We start from the raw sequence: 19,596 nt of genomic DNA, 5'->3' as shown, positions 1-19,596 counted from the left end.
TGTGAGAGCAAGTTGTCAGAATTTCAGGAAAGTTGGGAGCTGGTTGATCTAACAGTAGTAGCTTAAAAAGGGCCATGGCGGGAGGAAGTAAACCACTGAAATAGGCCAACACTGGGAATCAGGGTTCCTCCAGAACTCCAGGGAGCTTGTTGTTAAACATTCACTAGCACACCACTAGCCCTCAGTATCCTTCAACACTGCAAGAAGTCCTTTGCCTGCCTGACGTGTGTGTGTGTGTGTGTGTGTGTGTGTGTGTGTGTGTGTACATATACACATGAAATAAAAAATATTTAAAATATTTTGTAAAAACAAAAAAGGATAAAAGTTTCCCAGAAAATGGAGATGAAAGTTGCCCGACAGAGTACAAACACCTCATAGACAATGGACTATTCATCTGTGCTGAGGAACTGGAGCCTAACCATCGTTCCGCGACTCCAGGTGTGACACCAGTGACTTTTCAATCTTAGACCAGCTGTTGAATCTCCCTATAAGTTCTGGGGATCCAAGAAGAGAGTAAACGTCTTTGTGAAAAGGTATCAGCAGGCATGAGGCCGTATACAATATACACATACTATGAATAGATCTAAAAAGAAACAACCATCAGAAGGCCTGGGTCCTTTGTGAACTTTCACTCTAGAGTTAAATATTTGCCAAGAAGTAAGCTTCTTCCACTTCAGATCTTTAAAGTTACGTTATAGAAGTGACCACCCAGCCTCAATAAAAGAGAATATGGATTATCATACCAATGACTACACCACGTGAGATAAAGGCAATCTCCCTGCAACTTCAGATATTCCTCTGGAAATAACCCGCGCATTGTTTACCCTACCTGAGAACCACCTGTATTTGTATAGCAATCACACTTGAAAGATACTAAGAGTACAGGGCCGAGCCCCAAAGGCAGGGTCTGTTGACATAATTAGGTGGTAACTCTCCAACTCCCAAAATTCTTTTGACGATAAGAAAGAGACACCTCTTGCTCTGTAGGAAACTCCTTTTCAGTTTGTTTTCTAGTAATTGCCTAGTTTATTCCCTTCCTGCTGTTCAGTGGTTACTTTATTTAGGGACAGTAGAGGATTTTTACCTGGTGCCATAGGCTTAAACACTTCTGGAAAAGTGGCTTTGCACCTGCACCCGAGACCAGTAGATGCGTATTAACTATTTTACAAAACAAACAACTCCAGGATGCGTTGCAACTGCTAATAACCTCCCTGGAACAGCCCAGCACTGCTGGATTGTCCCTTTCCACTGTTAGTTCATACACAAAGTGGTAGGATATTGCCACCTTTGCTCAAATGCAAGAAAATCAGAAGATGCTGCGGCCTGAAAGTGCTGGTACTTCCAGCTCCAGTTGGTTTCAGAGGAAACTTCCGGTGGCTGTCACCGGCTACAAAACAGATGACGTGTGTCTTGTACTCTTTGACTTATTCCTTTCCTCAAGATAACTCTCAGGATCTTTCACCTCTCCTTGCCTCTGAATAGGCTGCTCCCTCTGCTTAGATCTCTCTCGTGCTCACCTCCATTTTCACTTGGCCATATTGGAATCGTCATTCACTTCCCCATATTGTAATCCTCAACTCAGCTATCATGCCATGCCTGAAGGCTTCCCTGAGGAATCCTCATCTCCAGCCTGGGTAAGGGATGGTTCCTCTGAGTTCTTACAGTAATTTTTGATGATTGCCATCATCCCATATGGCATAATGTGCAATATATCCTAGGTATGGTTAGCCTCTTTCTTAAAGCAGTGGTTCTGAATTTGGGTTATATGTTAGGATGATGTCAGTACATAGCCCTTTACATTATGTTGGGCTCATCACAAGTGTAACTACCATCTGCCCCACCCAAGACTATGACAATGTCATTGAGTACATTCTTTATGCTGTGCCTTTTATTCCCGTGATTTACCCATTCCAGAGTGGGAAGTCAGTATCTCCAACTCTCCTGCAGCTATTTTGCCCATCACCCTGTTTCCCTTCCCTCTGGACACTTATCAGTTTGTTCTCTATGTTTATAGTCTGATTCTGCTTTTTCTTTGTTTACTCATTTGTTTTGCTTTTTAGATTACGCATGTAAGATCACATGGTAGTTGTCTCGGTCTGACTTATTTCACTTAGCACAACACCCGTCCATCCATCATCCTTTCTTATGGCTATGTAATATTCCATTGTGTGTGTGTGTGCGTGTGTGTGTGTGAGAGAGAGAGAGAGAGAGGGAGACAGAGACAGAGAGACAGAGAGAGGGAGGGAGAGAGAGAGAGAGAGATAGACATATATCAGTGGACACTTAGGTTTCCTCTATATCTAAGCTATCATGAACAATGCTGTAATAAACATTGGCATGCATAAATCTTTTTGAATTACTGTTTTTGTTTTCTTTGAGTAAATACCCATTAGTAGAATTATTGGATTATATGGTATTTCTATGTTTAGTTTTTCACGGAATCTCCATATTGTTTTCCACAGTGGCTATGCTAATTTATATTACCACCAACAGTGTATGAGCGTTCGTTTTCCTCCACATCTTCACCAACACTTGTTATTTCTTGTCTTTTTGATTTTAGCCAGTCTGACAAGTATAAGGTGATATCTCGTGGTTTTTATTTGGATTTCCCTCATGATTGGTGATGTTATGCATCTTTTCATGTGTCTCTTGGCCATCTCTATGTGTTCTCTGGAAAAATGTGTGTTTAGGGCCTCTGCCCAGGTTTTTTTTGCTTGTTTGTTTGTTTTTTGGTTGTTTGTTTGTTTTTGAGAAAAGCAGAATAAAGCACTTTTATAGTGGTAATTAAAACTTGAAACTCTGGTGTAGTTCAGGGAGGTGGGTGTGGGAGGTAGGCAGCAAAAATTTTCCTCACCAAATCATTACAAGGGAGAGCAAAGTGTTGAGAGGGGGAGGAAAAGCCAAGAAACACTGAAATCAGCAGGGGGAGCTGAATATCAAAAACCAGGAGATACTGAAGCTGTGATGACCAGCATCATTTTCTCAAGACAGCACTCAAGGGTGTGTCAGGATGGCTGGGCTTTCATCGGGTGTTAAGTGTCTACAAACAACACCTTCAATTTAAACTTTCCGATTAAAGTTCTTAAAATTTAGGAAGCAGAGCTTGGATAGCTACGAGATTACAAAAGTCCTGAATATCCATTAGAAAAACCACAAGGTGGGAGATAAAACAAAAAGTGAGGCCAAAAAGGCGGCTTCAGAGGTCCCTGCAGGCCAGGGTGCAGATCCGTGTAGTTTCCAACACTGCAGTGAGAACTATCTGTCTTCAAAAGGCAGAGGGTTTGGGGCACTTAGGTGGCTCAGTCAGTTAAGCGTCTGACTCTTGATGTAGGCTCAGGTCATGATCTCATGGTCCGTGAGATTGAGCTCCATGACCAGCTCCAAGCTGAGAGTACAGAGCTTGCTTGGAATTCTCTCACTCCTTCTTTTTGCCCCTCCCTGCCTCCATCTCTCTCTCTCTTTCTATCAAAATAAATAAATAAACTTTAAAGAAAAAAAAGGCAGAGTGTTTAAGGGGAGGCTCGGGTGGGGCAATGGAGGCAAAGGCTCTCCCCCTCTCTGCTTCAGTTTTGGGTAGGGCTTTTAATTCAACCTATGTACATCTGTCAACTTAAAGAGGAATTTGTCCCTCAACAGCATCTCAAAATCTACTACAGCTTTGTATGGCAGCAGCAAGAATGTTTAATGAATAATAGATAAAAATTTCAACCAGAAAAACAAAATAAAATAAAGATTTTTGCATCCTCCCTCCCCCACCAATTCCTATTCTGAAGTTAACCCATTACTTGTGCTGTTAATACTTGAACTAATACTTAAATGGAAACCTAGATCTAGAAGATTGAAACTGAAACTTCACCCCAACAAGAAAATGAAATAAAATGAATAACTTGAGGTTTATGGCATATAGTTTAGGTCAACACACGTATGAGGAGAAAGAGAAAGAGCAAAGCCATGGGGACAGAACACTTTCATTCGGTATCAATGCTTATCTAAAGAATGTAGTGGATGGGGCTCCTGAGTGACTCAGTCGGTTAAGCGTCTGACTTTGGCTCAGGTCATGATCTCACAGTTCGTGAGTTCGAGCCCCACATCGGGCTCTGTGCTGACAGCTCAGAGCCTGGAGCCTGCTTTGGATTCTGTGTCTCCCTCTCTCTCTGCCCCTCCCCTGCTCATGCTCTCTCTCTGTCTCAAAAATAAACATACATTAAAAAATTTTAAAAAATAATGAAAGAAAGAAAGAAAGAAAGAAAGAAAGAAAGAAAGAAAGAAAGAAAGAAAGAAAGAAAGAAAGAAATGTAGTGGAACAATCAGGAAAAGCTCCACACGACTGACAGATTTGTGTGTGCACCTCTGGAGGCACCACATCCCTCCATGGCACATCCAAGAATGGGGTGCCCAGGGAAGATGCCATTCCTGTCATTCCAATTTCAGAAGCTCCATGTCAAGGACAAAAACAAGAGTGGCATTTGGTGGGGTGATGCCTGGGTGCCTAGGAAAACTGTAGTCATAGTCTGGGGAGATATTTTGGCTCTCTGACCCATACTTATGGGGGCAACGCCTTCTTTCTAGCCTCAGATCACCTCCTGCTTCCCTAGCATAAACTTAAAGCACTTCTTTCTGTTCTGGAAGGGATCAAATTTCTTTCTATCTTCAAGAATCCCTGTGTCGTGCACCACACAGGTCTGGCCATGCTTTGGGACAGTAGCCCATCTCTGGGGGAGATAGTCTCCACCTGCACGTTCTAAGACTGCAGTGGTGAGGGATGCTGGAAGAGCAGGCGAGCCACATGGACAGACAGCAGACCTGGAGGTGATTCCTGGCCTCATGACCCATGCTCGCTTTTTAATCATCTAGTTGTTTATTTTTTCACTGTTGAGTTGTATACATTCTTTATATATTTTAGATATTAACCCCTTACAGGATATATTATTTGCAAATGATTTTGCAAACCTTCATTCAGTAGGTTGCCATTTTGTTTCATTGATGGTTTCCTTTGCTGTACAAAAAAATTTTATTTTGATGTAGCCTTTGCTTTTGTTTCCTTGCCTTAGGAGACATATCTACAAAAATGTTGCTGTGGCCAATGTCAGAGGAATTACTGCCTGTGTCCTCTTCTAGGATTTTTACGAATTCCAGGTCTCTCAGGAATTTAGGTCTTGAATCCATTTTGAGTTTTTTTGTGTAGGTATGGTGTTAGAAAGTGGTCCAGTTTCATTCTTTTACATGTAGTTGTCCATCTTTCCCAGCACCATTTTTTGAAGAAACTGTCTTTTCCTGCAGTGTATATTCTTGGCTTATTTGTCATTGAGCATAGTGTTTTCAAAGTTCATCCTTCTTGTAGCATGAATCAGTACCTCATCTCTTTTTAGGGCTGTTACCAAACTGGTAACTACTCAATTAGTATAAATAACTGATAATATCACACTGTTGCCTTTCTTTAACAGATTAAATTCAGGCATAGCAAAGGACAAGATTTAAAGAAACAAATAGCAAGGAGTAACTCAATCACTTTTCCCAGGCTATGGTTGAATCTCCCTCAATTTCTTTGTGTCTCAGAACCAACAGCTGACCTAGTTAAGCCCGCCGAAGGACCCAGATTCTGGGTTTGGCAGGTGTTGTGCTATTCTTTTTGCCTTCCAGGCATTTTGAACAATTTCCTTAGGGTAGAAGTTTCCCAACTTTATGGGTCCTCACCTCAAGCTGGAAATCTAAAATTCTCTTGCCACTTTCCTTGCACCCTCAGGTCAGACTTGAGACCTCCTCTTCACCAGTTAGAAGCATCCATGCCACAATTCATGTCAGAACCGTTTCAGATGCCCTCCACTCACAGCAGAAATATCCTGTACAGAAGGAGGTTCTAGTGGAAGCTTCCAGGGCTAGCCTCAGAGTTACTAGGTGGGGTGATGCAGTGGTGGACACTTCCACTGGGACAGTTCTGTGGTACGATTAGAGCATCATCCCCAACTTTAGTTTCCAAGCCTGGTCCTCTGGAGAGAACCTTCCGGAGAGTCTTGGGAGTTACTCCTGATCTTCAGTTAATTCTTTTTTTGCTTAAATTCATTAGAATGTGTTTCTGTTAAATGAGAGTAGGATTGCTATCACAGGACTCTACCTTAGAAACCCTGTTGGTGTTGAACTGTGAGGAGAAGATTGCCCCCTAATTCACTGATTAGCTTTAGGGCCATGACAGACCTCTTTTGCAGAAAAGCCCTTGTTTGCATGGCTTAAGTTGACAAATACTCTTTATCTCTCAGAATGTAAAAAATTTCACAGGTGCAGTCTGAATGATTGTGATTGTGATGTTTGACACTAGTAAAGTATTAATCCACACAACAGTATATTGATTTCTGAGATACTCTCAGCTGACCACTAACTCTGAATCATAATTTCTTTGCCAAGTCCATCAGGCTTATAAGTTCAGGTAGTCTTATCTCTTAATCACCCTCCTCGACCCACTACCTTTCTCAAACACATATGGAATGTACCACAATGGCCTTAAAATGCATTGTCTAATTGCTATATCTGAGCATCAATGATGGATGGAAAGTTTTGAGAAAAAATATAAATCTGTAATTTTTGAACTTTGTATGGACATGTTTTGTAGTTAATAACATCTGATAAGAATATGCTGAACCATTGATTTTGACAAATTTCTTCATATACTTTTCTATATGAAGACACTCCCCAGACTCCAATGGGCAATGTAGAAGGCCTATAAGGACATAGTTTTTGTGATGCTAAAGGTAAATTCCATGCAGGAACCTGTCAGTATATGGAAATTATGTGAAACCTCATTATCTCTCCACCCCGCTCCATCCTCAAATGGACTACTGCACTGGTCTAGCCTTATGTACCACTTTGGAGTCTCTTAGAGCATTCAGAAATGAAATCCAGGAGGAGGAAGGTAGTATTTCAGTTGATGTTCTGGTATTTTCCCTTTATCTACCTTAGGTTTATTTTGCTTTGGCATGTGTGACAGTCCACAGAAAATGTCAAAAATATCAATCAGCTCTTCCTAAAATATATTGAAGATGATGATACAGTAGCTTTCAAGGCACATGGCATATGCATATACCATATGAGCCTAAGAATACACCTGTGAACATACCATTTCAGAGTGAGAAACACTTGCCTGAAGTCTTACTACCATGCATTTTTAGGGTGACATGTGGGCATTGCGAGAAGAGAGACCCTGTTGTCATAATATTTATTCATAAGGCTGTAGGAAATTATGTTTTTAGGCTAGAAGTTTTCTCAGATCATGGTCTCAGACATAAAAATAAAACAAATAAAAACCCATCCATGAAGAGGAATCAAAATGAAAGCATCTTAATAAAATGAATTTGCCATACTTAAAGAAGATTTTGAATATGGTTGTTTATCCTTAATACTGTTTGAGGCCACACAGATACATAAGACATAAACGGGAGAGCAGTGGGAGCCAAGTAGCATGTGATCTCATTGGCATGAATTTCCAAAGGGGTCAGACTTGGAACCAACCAGCAAAAGATCAATTTGCTAGGAAGTCATTTTGAAGAGTAAGTTCTTACTTATCCTAAGATCTATGGCCAAATGGCAAATTAATGCCCCAGGGAACACACTTTTGGAGAGGTCATGGAAGCATTCTCTGAGTCCCTCATCAACTAAACTTTGACCTTGTCCAAATCATACATCTCTGAGCATTTAACATGCTAGTTGGTCAGGCTAAAATCCACTTCAATCCTAGGTTTCCATCCAGGGTAACTTTTATCTACAACAGTGACTAGCTGAACATAGCGGCCCTTTAAGGGTTACCGTGATCCAGCTCTTTAATTACTTTGGTTACTGCATGAGCTCTATCTCTGGGGATAAGTATGTTTCAGGCATGGAATACTGTTGAGGGGGAAACATTCCCATGAGCTCAAACTGGACATAACTTGTTTTTAACACTGAATGTAAACATCTAGCTGTATTCTCATTAGCAATTCTGCAAAGCAGAATAATGCCTCCCATTCTCATTTCCACCTATTCCCTCCTCAGAGCTTCCATTCTGACTGTATGCATTGTTCTGGCCCCCACTTCTACCCTGGTGTATGATGCATTTTCCCCAAGGCCAGCAAGAGCCTCCCTGTTTGATCGCCAAGCCTCCTCCTCCTGCTTCTCTGAATCCTTCCTCTTAACCAGTTCTTCCATGAGGACAAACCATAACAATTTGCACCCAGGGCTCCCTGCACCCATGAAGCCTGAAGCATATGAGACTGGCTTGTACGATTAGCAAAAATAGTTGAAGAATGAACAATTAATAACTATTTCTTATGGTTTTATATCCCCTAACCTCTTCTTGAAGTCTTGTGACTTACTTGTATCCTTTATAGGAGAAGCTCAAGTCTTCCTTAGATCCTGTAACACAATATAGCCATACATTTTTAATGAAAAAAGTTTAAAAGGTGTGGAGTTATTATTTTAGGTTTCATTTTTGAAATGACTCATACCTAAACCATTTAGCAACTCTGTGGCCTGTTATCCTTCTTGGAGAAATCACACCCATTTAGATGAGTCTGTGTAAATCATTTATTTATATGGTTGCTAATTGTTGTTACAGGTTCCAAGGCTATGACAATACCTTTTCATTTATAAAGGCTAAAGAGAACTCTCCTGGACATTTTTTCCTCCCTGCAATCTCCCAGTGGGGTTTATGTCAGCTCTCAATTAATGACATTTAAAACAAAGGGAAGAGATTGGGCAAAAGATAAAATTATTTATATTTGAAACATTACGAATGATAAACATCTGCACATAAGCAGTTACTTTAATTACCATTTAAAATTAGAAACAACTTCCCTTTTTTATTTTTCAAAATAGGCTATTGACATCATCAGTAATTTCTAGGAAACTATATTAAAATTTATGTTTAAAAAGTAAATTCTTAATAATTCTGAGGTTTCTCATTCAACTCAATTGTGGGTGCTTCTGTTCTAGCGGAATTCTTGGCAGTTTCTGAGAAAGGGAAGGCTAAACAGAATAAGGACAGACTAAAACAAGGCCAACTGGTGAAATCAGAAAGTAAAGAATATAACATCAAAAAGGTGTGTGTTCACTGACTCTCCTCTCCCCTCCACTGGTTTTCCCACTAGATTTACATTAATGTTTCCAGAAATGTGCATCCAAAAATGAATGTCAAAGAAACTTTGGCTAAACCAGTTGCATTTCATTTAGCACTACACAGGAGGAATATGCATACTCAAAACTCCCAGTTGGGATTTTTTCCTTAAGGGGTCAAGCAAAAATTGGACAGAATCAGGTAGGATGGCATTTCCTTGGGGGCTGAGAAAGTAAAGGTTAGAAAGTCAAAGGTGGAGGGACAAGAGTGTGGTCAGAATCAATCGCCTCTAAGCTTCATAGATGATCTTTTCCAGTTGCAAAATTTCTCAGCAGTAGTTTTCCATTCCCTATGGCGTTGACATCTGCCTAACACAATCACTGTGTTCTTGCTCAAGCAATGGTGAACAGAAATGCCTGTATTAGTTCCTCTGGGCTTCTCTAGGCACATGAAGAGGGTCTCCTACATGCCCTCCTCATGCACAAAGAATAAGTTCTCACAAGTCCTTGTAAGAATAAATTCTTTTTTTCATGGACATGCACACACACACACGTGTGCGTGTGCGGAGGTGGGGCACAGGGGGAGAGAGCATCTTAAGCAGGCTCCATGCTCAGCACAGAGTCTGACACAGGGCTCCATCCCATGACCCTGGGATCATGACCTGAGCCAAAATCAAGAGTCGGCCACTCAGCCAACCGAATGAGCCACCCCAGCACCCCAAGAAAAAGTTCTTATATGCATTAACACTTCTTTGGGTCAACAGAGACATGTATTTATTGTGAATACCATGGAGTACTTAAGAGCTAAACTCAACAAAATGGATTCTGGTACTGTTAGATAAATGTCAAAAGCATATATTGCAAGTAATGATAGGATAATCAACAAGAGCAGGTGCAGTAATTAACGTCAACTTTAATGAGGGTGGGCTATGCCATAGGCACAATTCTAAGTCCTTTTCTTTTATCAACTTACTTTGTCCTCTCAATAACCCTATTAAGTTGGGTTCTGTGATTATTCCATTTTATAGATAAACAGGATGCTGAATTTTCCCACCAAGAATGCCATTAAAATTTAGCACTGAAGAAGCCAGAAGAATGTTCGCTGGGTTTTGTTTTTTGTTTTCATTTTTTGATGCTGGTGTTGTTTTTGTTGTGTTTTGTTAGTTAGCAAGCACTTATATAAAATTTACAGCATGGCAGTTACTGATCTAAGAATTTTCTAAATATGACACTAACTCTGTTAATCCTGATGACAATTTCATGAGCTAGGTTCATTTATTACAACCCTTTTGAAGTGGTAGGAGTTGAGACTCATGGAGATCAAGCAACTTACCCAAGGTAACATGACTAGAAAGCTAATAGCATGGTGTCCTAATCCCAGGTAGTCTGTTCTGAGTGTGCAGTGGGAAAAAGTCCTTACAGAAACAGGTGATGCTTAAGCATTTCTTGAATATTTAGCCAACATACCCAATTTATTGGAGGGAGGAGGAGTGTGTGGGTCATGTAAAGGAGAAGTTGAGGAGAGAAGCATGAGTGCTTATTCTCTCTCTCTCTCTCTCTCTCTCTCCTTAGACCTTGCTGGTGACTCTATCACATCTCATGATTGGTGTGAGAGCTCACATTTTCTCTTTTGGATGTTAATGCCTAGTATACCTAGGAATGTTGAAAGACTAATCTCTGGGGATTAGAAACTATCTGAGATATGAATGGTCAAAATCAATTTCAATGCTAACAGCTACAGTTAACAGTTCAGATTTTATTTTAATCAGTAATCATCATACTTCTTCACATTTAGCAACAAAATAAACTACACAATTCATGACTTTTCTACTTAACTATCCAAATATACATTTCCCTAGAACTCTTTAGGTAGTCTATAAATTTCAATAAATCCAATCTGAAAACTCATTCAGTCTCATAAAGAGAAGTCACCACTATGCCAACACCGACAATACCCTTGATCACTATAGAAAGAGAGGGAGTTAACATTCATTGATGAGGTTTTGAGCGTCTGGAAAGCTTTTGGTTGAGAAGCCTGGTCTCATTAATAAAAGAACCTAAAAATAACTCAAGTAGAAAAGGAGTAGAATCTGGTGCTTTGAAATGGAAAAGAAAATAAACAAACCTGAAAGCAGGAAGTTGATTCATCCAAAACAAAGAGGGTGAGGTATTGGGTGTTCTTCAGATGGCAGGGAGAGTACTCCACTTCTACCTAGGTCCTTTGGGTAATATGACCTCAAATAGGCAGGTGTGCCAAGGGAGACTTGGCCCTGAGTGCTATATATAACACAAGAGTTCCCACAAATCTTCTGTTAAAACTTAGCACTGAACGACAAGAACCATAAGTCTTTGAATGGGTCCATAGGCATTCAGAACAGAAAAATAGCAGCCACAATGAACTAGAATATAGTGTCTGTCCCCTCTCCACTTTGGATAGTAAAATCCTTGGGGTACCTGTGCAAACCTCAGGGAGGAAAGAAGACCATTCTTCCTAACAATAACGGAGACCAAATTTCTGGCTAACAATCACAGTAGGGGCCTGAATCAGACTAGATTTTATTTAAGCAAAAAAAAAAAAGTTATATTTTGTACATTGAACATCGTGAAATTAGGCATGGAGGCAAATTGTACATTCTCTTCAGACCTTTTGATTGTCTGGTATTTATTGCATAAACTTTAATCTCAACTTTTACCCGGTTTGGTGATAGTAGTGGTAGTAATAATAATGAACCAATTTCTGATTCCTCTGGGGTCCAATTGTAAATACTTACAGATCCAGGTGAAGATAAATGACTTAAACCCTGGTATGGCAGAATCTGATCCATACTTCCCACTTCTTCCTGGGTGTACAGCCAGACTACCTTTCCTGGCATTCCCTGCAATTACTGTGGCCTCACAACTAAGCGTTAGCCAATGAACGTGAGCAGAAGTGAGGTACACCTATTGCAGTTTTGTAGTTCCCCCGTATCTGTGGTTTTGTTTTCCATGGTTTCGGTCACCTGTGGCCACCCATGGTCTCAAAGAAGCTGATCCTCCTTCTGACATATTGTCAGAAGGTCAGGAGTAACCTGACGTTACATCACAATGCCCATGTCCATTTACTTCACTTCATCTCATCATGGAGGCATTTTATCAGCTCACATCATTACAAGAAGAGGGAGTACAGTACCATAAGGCATTTTGAGAGAGAGAGAGGGAAAGAGAAACCATATTTACATAACTTTTATTATATTATTGCACTTGTTCTTGCTATTAGTTATTGTTGTTTATCTCTTGCTATGCCTAATTTATAAATTAAACTTTACCATAGGTATGTACGTATTAGAAAAAAACGTGGTATATATAGAGTTCATTACTATCTGTGATTTCAGGCATCTACGGCAGGGAGGGGGGTGGTCTTTAAACATATCCTCCACAAGATAGGGGCGGGGTGGGGGTGGGATTACTCTGTAGACCATTATAAGCTTCTGAAGCACACACCTCCATGATCTCCTCCCTTCTGGCCCACTAGAATAGAGACGATCCCAAATCGGAATCGGATTCTACATGTGGAAGATGTCAGGGGCTTCATCAGTCTTTCAACAAGTGACCCTGAAGAACAATGAATGAGCAGAGCCTACATACCAAAAAGAGTACTCACAATAGAATGGAACTTGAATAGGCAAGAAATTTCTCTTGTGCTAAGCCACTGAAATTCTGGGGTCTATTTGTGACAACAAGTAGCATTGTTGTAATAAAATTTGAGTAGTTAAAACAACAACTACAAAAACAAACTAACTCCTTCCCACCTACAGTCACCACACAATCATGTCCTCTGTAGGGAACATCTTTCAAATTATAGAAAAGATGTAAGAAAAGAGTTGTTTAAAGTCAAAATCCAAGGTAAGGTTCATACTTAGTATACCTATAAATATGTTTCATTTGCCACACAAAGTAGTCTATTTTATTTTAATTAGTTGCCAACATTTATAAGTGGAAAAATTTCCCACAAAAATCTAGACTTTCATCTTCTGAAAAACTTGGTAAGTTGAGCTTTATTCTCCTTCTTATGTATGATATGCACCCTGCAGACCCACATGACTTGTTCTGGCCATACTCCCTCTTTTGCATTACTTATTTGGCCTTTGAATGTAGTTTTATGTTACTGCTGGATTATCAGAAATAGCTGGGGATTTAGGAAACACACAATACCAACTAGACTATAACTACAATGAGGAGAGCCTACTTGAACCATTTACATGTTATATCCTTGGCTTCTTTTGATGGGAGTCCTAGAAACAGTCACATAAAATTTATAACTGCATTTGTTGATTTGAGATTACTGATATTTTTTGCCTCATAACTATCTCTCTCAGTATTCCCTATATGAAATCCAACATAAAGTCTCGTTTCAGAATTAGCTCACTAGAAAATAATTAGTAATATGTCCTCCACCAATACAATAAGAACTACTCATCTGTTATTTTCTCCATTTTGCCTTTAGCATTAAGAACATCATAGTTATATTTCTTTCAAGTATACTCTATGGAAAGTTATGACTTAAACTTGCAGGTTCTACTTTTTCTCCTTTCATTGCTATTTTATTTCAATATGTTTGTTCTCATTTATAGTTAGTTATGTACTTAAAATTCATCTGTTTCATACATACATTTATTATAGGCCACCTCAAATTCTTTCTGAAGTTAAATAGAGTATAAATAAATAAGTATAGTTAAATTAAACATTATCGTTAATGTTTAATAACAGTATAAAATTATATCAGGAGAACATAAAGTTTAATATTCGTATCCATTTGAGATACATTTTTTGTTTTTGTTTCTTGCCTTTTGAAAATAGGGTAATATTATTAATAAATAATTTCTTAGAATCTTTTCTAGATGATTTGCTGCCAACTAGAGGAGCATACTTAATTTGCTGTTGTTTCATTTGTTTTCTAAAATGCACATAGAGAAGCAACTATCATATACACATAGATAGATTCTCTTATTTACTTGGTCATTTGTTTAACAAGGCATTTACTGAACACTTACTTTGTATCAAGAACTATGTGAGACTAAAGCCAAGTCTCAGAACTTGGGGACTCAACTATTACGGTGGAATAGAGAATAAAGAAAAGATCGGTAGAATATGCACTGGAAGAAAAGACAGTTTCTGCCTGAGGAGTCAAGAGAAGCATGTCACTTGAGGGAGATGCACCCCAGGTTTTGAAAGGCATGCAGTGGGTGAAGCACAGGGAAGGGTCCACCTTGGGAAGGGATGGAACCTAGAACCTAGGAGAATCTTGAGTGAATTCCGGATCCTCAAAGCATGTCCTTGCTGAATGTCAATTGTCAGTAGAAGGCAGGGGACAAGGTCAGGAGGTTAAACCATCAAAAGAAAAGTGGTAGGGATCTGGTCAAGGTCCTTTCTTGACATGATGGCCAATACCCTGTTATTGTTAATAAGCAGTCATTGAGAGATTTAAGTAAAATACTTATATTATTGGATCATTGTAGTCAATGGAGCCAACTCTGGAATCAGTCTGATTACTTCCTTTATGATCCATTGATTTAACTTCGTAATTATGCATATCAGAAAAAACTTAGAATAGCTTGAAAAGGTAAATATATTAAATTAGAGGCCACTAAAATAAATTTGAAAGATGTAGTTAAATGAATTTAACAGCAAGAAAATAAGATGGGGCAAGTGAGAAGTTTGGTTCACATTGTTCATGTCCTGACATCCTACCTCAATATTTGTTAGAGATGAGGCACAAATAACTTGACCCTAGACTTTCTTGGTAGTTAAAATAACCATTATAGAAACAAGATCCATGGAGTAAAAGCAAGCCCAGTGCTTAGTGAAGATACCAATATTCATACAGAAGAAGGCATCCTCTCTGATATAATAATAAATGTCCTCAATAATAGTCTGACACCAAGTAATAATAAACTTGATAGGACAATTTTCTTTATTTTTCTTTTTTTTTTAATTTAAATTTTATTTGGTTAACGTCTAGTGCAATATTGGTTTCAGGAGTAGAATTCACTGATTCATCACTTACATACAATACCCACTGCTCATCACAACAGGTGCCCTCCTTTGTACCCATCACTCATTTATCCCATCTCCCACCCACCTCCTTCTGTCAACCTATAGTTTGTTCTCTATCATTAAGAGTCTCTTAGGATTTGTTTTCCTCTATTCTCTTCCTCCCCCACCCTTCCCATATGTTCATCTGTTTTGTTTCTTAAATTCCACATATGACTGAAATTGTATGGTATTTGCCTTTCTCTGATTGACTTGTTCACTTATCACAATACATTCTAGCTCTATCCACATCATTGTAAATAGAAAGATTTCATTCTTTTTGACTGCCAAGTAATACTTTATACACACACACACACACACACACACACACACACATCTTCTTTCTACACTTACTGTTTATGGATATTTGGGCTCTCTCCATAGTTTGGCTGTTGTTGATAATGCTACTATAAACTTTGAGGTGCATGTATCCCTTTAAATCTATATTCTTGTATCCTTTGAGTAAATGCCTAATAGTGCAATTGCTGGATCGCAGGGTAGTTACATTTTTAGTTTTTTGAGGAGACTCCATACTGTTTTACAGAGTTACTGCATCAGTTTGTATCTCCACCAACAGTGCAAGAGGGTTCCTGTTTCTCTGCATCCTTGCCAACACCTGTTGTTTCTTGTGTTGTTAATTTTAGCCATTCTGACAGGTGTGAGGAGGTATCTCATCATGGTCTTGATCTGTATTCCCTTGATGATGAGTGATGTTGAGCATCTTTTCATGTGTCTGTTAGCCATCTGGATGTCTTCTTTGGAAAAGTGTCTATTCATGTCTTCTGCCCATTTATTCACTGGGCTATTTGTTTTTGTCTTTTCGGTGTTGAGTTTGATAAGTTCTTTATAGATTTTGGATACTAACCCTTTATCAGATATGTCATTTGCAAATATTTTCTCCCATTCTATAGTCTGCCTTTTAGTTGTGTTGATTGTTTCCTTCCCTGTGCAGAAGCTTTTTATCTTGATGAAGTCCTAATAGTTCATGTTTGCTTTTGTTTCCCTTGCCTTTGGTGATGTGTCTAGTAAGAGGTTGCTGTGGCTGAGGTCAAAAGGTTGCTGCCTTTGTTCTCTAGGATTTTGATGGTTTCCTGTCTCACATTTAGTTCTTTCATCCATCTTGAATTTATTTTTGTGTATGGGGCATTGTGTCATTCAAAGCCATTATTTTCTTGTTGATTTTCTGCTTAGATGACCTGTCCGTTGCTGTAAGTGGGGAGTAAAAGTCCCCTACTATTATTGTATTATTATCAATGAGTTTGTTTATGTTTGTAGTAATTAATTTATGTATTTGGGTGTCTCAGGTTGGGGGCATAAATATATACAATTGTTATATCTTCTTGATGGATATACCTCTTAATTATGATATAATGCCCTTCTTCGTCTCTACCTACAGTCCTTGTTTTAAAATCTAGTTTGTCTGGGGCACCCAAGTGGCTCAGTTGGTTAAGTGCCCAACTTCAGCACAGGTCATGATCTTGTGGTTCATTAGTTTGAGCCATGCATTGGGCTCTGTGCTAAAAACTCAGAGCCTGGAGCCTACTTCAGATTCTGTGTTTCCTTCTCTCTCTGATCCTCTCCTGCTCACACTCTGTCTCTCTGTCTCTCAAAAATAAATAAAACATTAAAAAAATAAAAATAAATAAAAGCTAGTTTGTCTGATAGAAGTATGGCTACTTCAGCTTTCTTTTAATGTCCGTTAGCATGATAGATGGTGTTCCAACCCCTCACCTTCAATCTGCAGGTGTCTTTAGGTCTAAAATGAGTCTCTTATAGTCAGCATATAGATAGATCTTGTTTTTTTTATCCATTCTGACAACCTATATCTTTTTATTAGAGCATTTAGTCCATTTACATTCATAGCGATTAATGAAAGATATGAATTTAGTGCCATTGTGTTACCTGTGTTTCTGGTGATACTCTATGGAATGGGACATTTTATAAATCTTCCAAAACTAAGTCATTAGCATCATGTCAAACCACTTCTCCCACATTCAATGAAAGCAATTCTAGGGCAACTTGATACAGTCTAGGAATTGGCTCTCTGCTGACCTCATTTACTTGAAGAATTTTAGGGTAGCTGTGTAAAAGAAAACATGAACTATATTTCAGGTACTACCCTGTGATATACTTTCTCTCATCCAAGCTTTTTATAAAGTGAAATATCCAGTGACACTCCAGGTTAGACCCTAGAGTACAGTTAAGCACAGAGCTCTCTGGCAGAAATGGCCAGGTAGGCTGGGGCTAGAACTGATATCTGCTTTTGGAAATTGTGGGCCCTGAAATGATACTTTTTGAATTGAAAGAAGTATCTGCCACGTTTTGCCACTTTCATTCATCCATTCAGTCATTGACTGACTGACTGAGTCATTTAACACATACTTATTGAGAACATACTATGCGGAAGACACCATGAATTAGATGCGGGCTCTACTATTAAGAAATTTATCATGTTGGATAAATACAGAGAAACAGAAAAATTACAAGGAGATGTTTCTACCAAAGGCTTAAAAAGACATTCACCAGGGGGAAGAAATGAGCTGAGTAAATGTTGATAGGATGTAAGATTGTCTTCAGAAAGTAATTTTCTCTTTAACTTCCTATAAAATAGACTGAATGTAGGCTAATATGAGGTACTTTATTCCATAAGTTTATTAACCACAACCCTATAAAAATTGTGGATCAGTTTTACTGAAACAGTTCATTTTGTAATAACTTTTAATAAATTTTTTGAACCTTTGTATGTGTCAGGCACGTTGCTATTTCTTGTGTATCACCCCACTTCACCCATTTGTATACCTTCTTAAAGCACCCTGTGAAGCTAAGTAATGTTATTAGCTTCTTACCACAAATAAGAAGAACAGAACTTGCAGAACCTTTGTCAGGTCCTTCAAGCCCAGTGCCTAGTTCTCCATTACTACCCTTCTCTCTGGCAGGAAACAGATAATAGGACCTTTTAAACTGCCCTCATGATCTATAATGATAGCTTATCTTTCTTTTCTCTACAGTGGGAAGGCATGATACTCATCTTAAATCTTAAGTGGTTTTAATTCTTAAGAAAAAAATGATTAAAATATTACTTGTATTAGATTCTTTTAGCAATAGTATGAGTTCTGTGTGAGCATTAATGGCTAGGTTAATGCAGCTCAGAATCAAAAGGGGGAAAATGCTGTGAATAATCTTGCACTATTCTCATTTGATTTTTTTTAAGTTTTTAAAATGTGTATTTATTTGTTTTGAGAGAGAGAGAGAGAGAGAGAGAGTTGGGAAAGGGCAGAGAGAGAGGGAGAAAGAGAATCCTAAGCAGGCTCCACACTCTGAGTGGAGCCTGACACAGGGCTTGATCCCATGACCCTGGGATCATGACCTGAGCTGAAATCAGGAGTCAGACACTTAACTTCCTGAGCCACCCAGGTGCCACTCTAATTTGATTTTTTTTGAAAAGCAAATGGAGATTATAATAATGATCTGTACTAGAATATTTGGGACTCTAAAATTTGTACATTCCTTTAATAAAATGTTGGTGTGAGAAGCCTGTGATTATCAAGTAAGGCACCAAAATAAGTACTTGAAGAAATGCATAGGTAACTAATAAATATTCACAAAAAAGTGAAAGGACTATACTCTGTGTCCAGTTAGGTGGCTAGACAAAGATCAGGCACATGCAATGGTCCTAAAGAGCTAGGGTGGTTTGGGTGTTTATTCAGCTTAAACTTAGTCATCATCTATAGAAAATGAAGAAACAGCATGCAAATCTGGTTGAGGAGAAAGTGAGCCTCCTGGGTGTTGGCCAGAATCTAGGCTTGGAAGATGTGATTGACCAAATTCATGCCATAGGTCTATGTGCCTGCATCCGCCCTCACTAGGAGATCCAACAGCTAAGATTAGTGCCTCCCGCAGTAATTTATTGTGCCTTGGATTTCTAGGCCATATTAAAAAAAAAAGAGAGAGAGATAAGTTTAATAAGATCCTGATAGAGTTCCAAAGTTTTATTTTGAATATTGCCTTGTCAGTATGCTAGAAATTAGCTATTTAGCCACGTCTTACTGGGCCAGGTCTGCTAAATGGCTCACAGTTCAGAGAGCACCAATTCTAAGTTATGAGCAACTTGCTGGTATGAAATGAGAGCCCAAACCCTTTCCTCTTCCAAGTCCTCAGAGAAGTTTGGCAGTAACACTCACCAATGGGATTTGAAAGCCTCTGTTATTCTTCTCTTTTAACCTCTCCAGATCAAGCATATAGGAGATGAACCATGGAATAACCACATACAGGGTTCAAATGAGGGGCCAAATAGTCATCCATTCCAGACAAACTAACCAAAGAAGTTAGACTGTAGAGAGGGGTTGAGTAAAATATGATCAACTTATGCAATAAAAATATTCCTGAGACTTATCACACATGGAGCCATGTTGTGTTCATAAATAATCACTGAGGGATCTTCCATTTTGA

The 19,596-nt window shown here is 38.9% G+C and overlaps 1 protein-coding gene and 1 pseudogene across 1 annotated transcript in view; both read right to left on the bottom strand.

Moving 5' to 3' along the window:
- The window catches only part of CCDC192 (coiled-coil domain containing 192), a 210,056-nt gene that overhangs the window by 121,190 nt on the left and 69,270 nt on the right, over nucleotides 1-19,596 (bottom strand). The gene's annotated exons all lie outside the window — the stretch shown is intronic.
- Nucleotides 4,417-8,172, bottom strand: LOC124509329 (peptidyl-prolyl cis-trans isomerase FKBP1A-like; annotated as a pseudogene).

The sequence above is a fragment of the Lynx rufus genome, unplaced genomic scaffold (assembly GCF_022079265.1).
Source record: "Lynx rufus isolate CCGP_SWC_20201006 ecotype Redwood Valley unplaced genomic scaffold, mLynRuf1.p SCAF_1, whole genome shotgun sequence".
NCBI lineage: Eukaryota > Metazoa > Chordata > Mammalia > Carnivora > Felidae > Lynx > Lynx rufus.
Note: the sequence above shows the minus strand (reverse complement) of the source record. Positions and strands in the feature narration are given on the sequence as shown.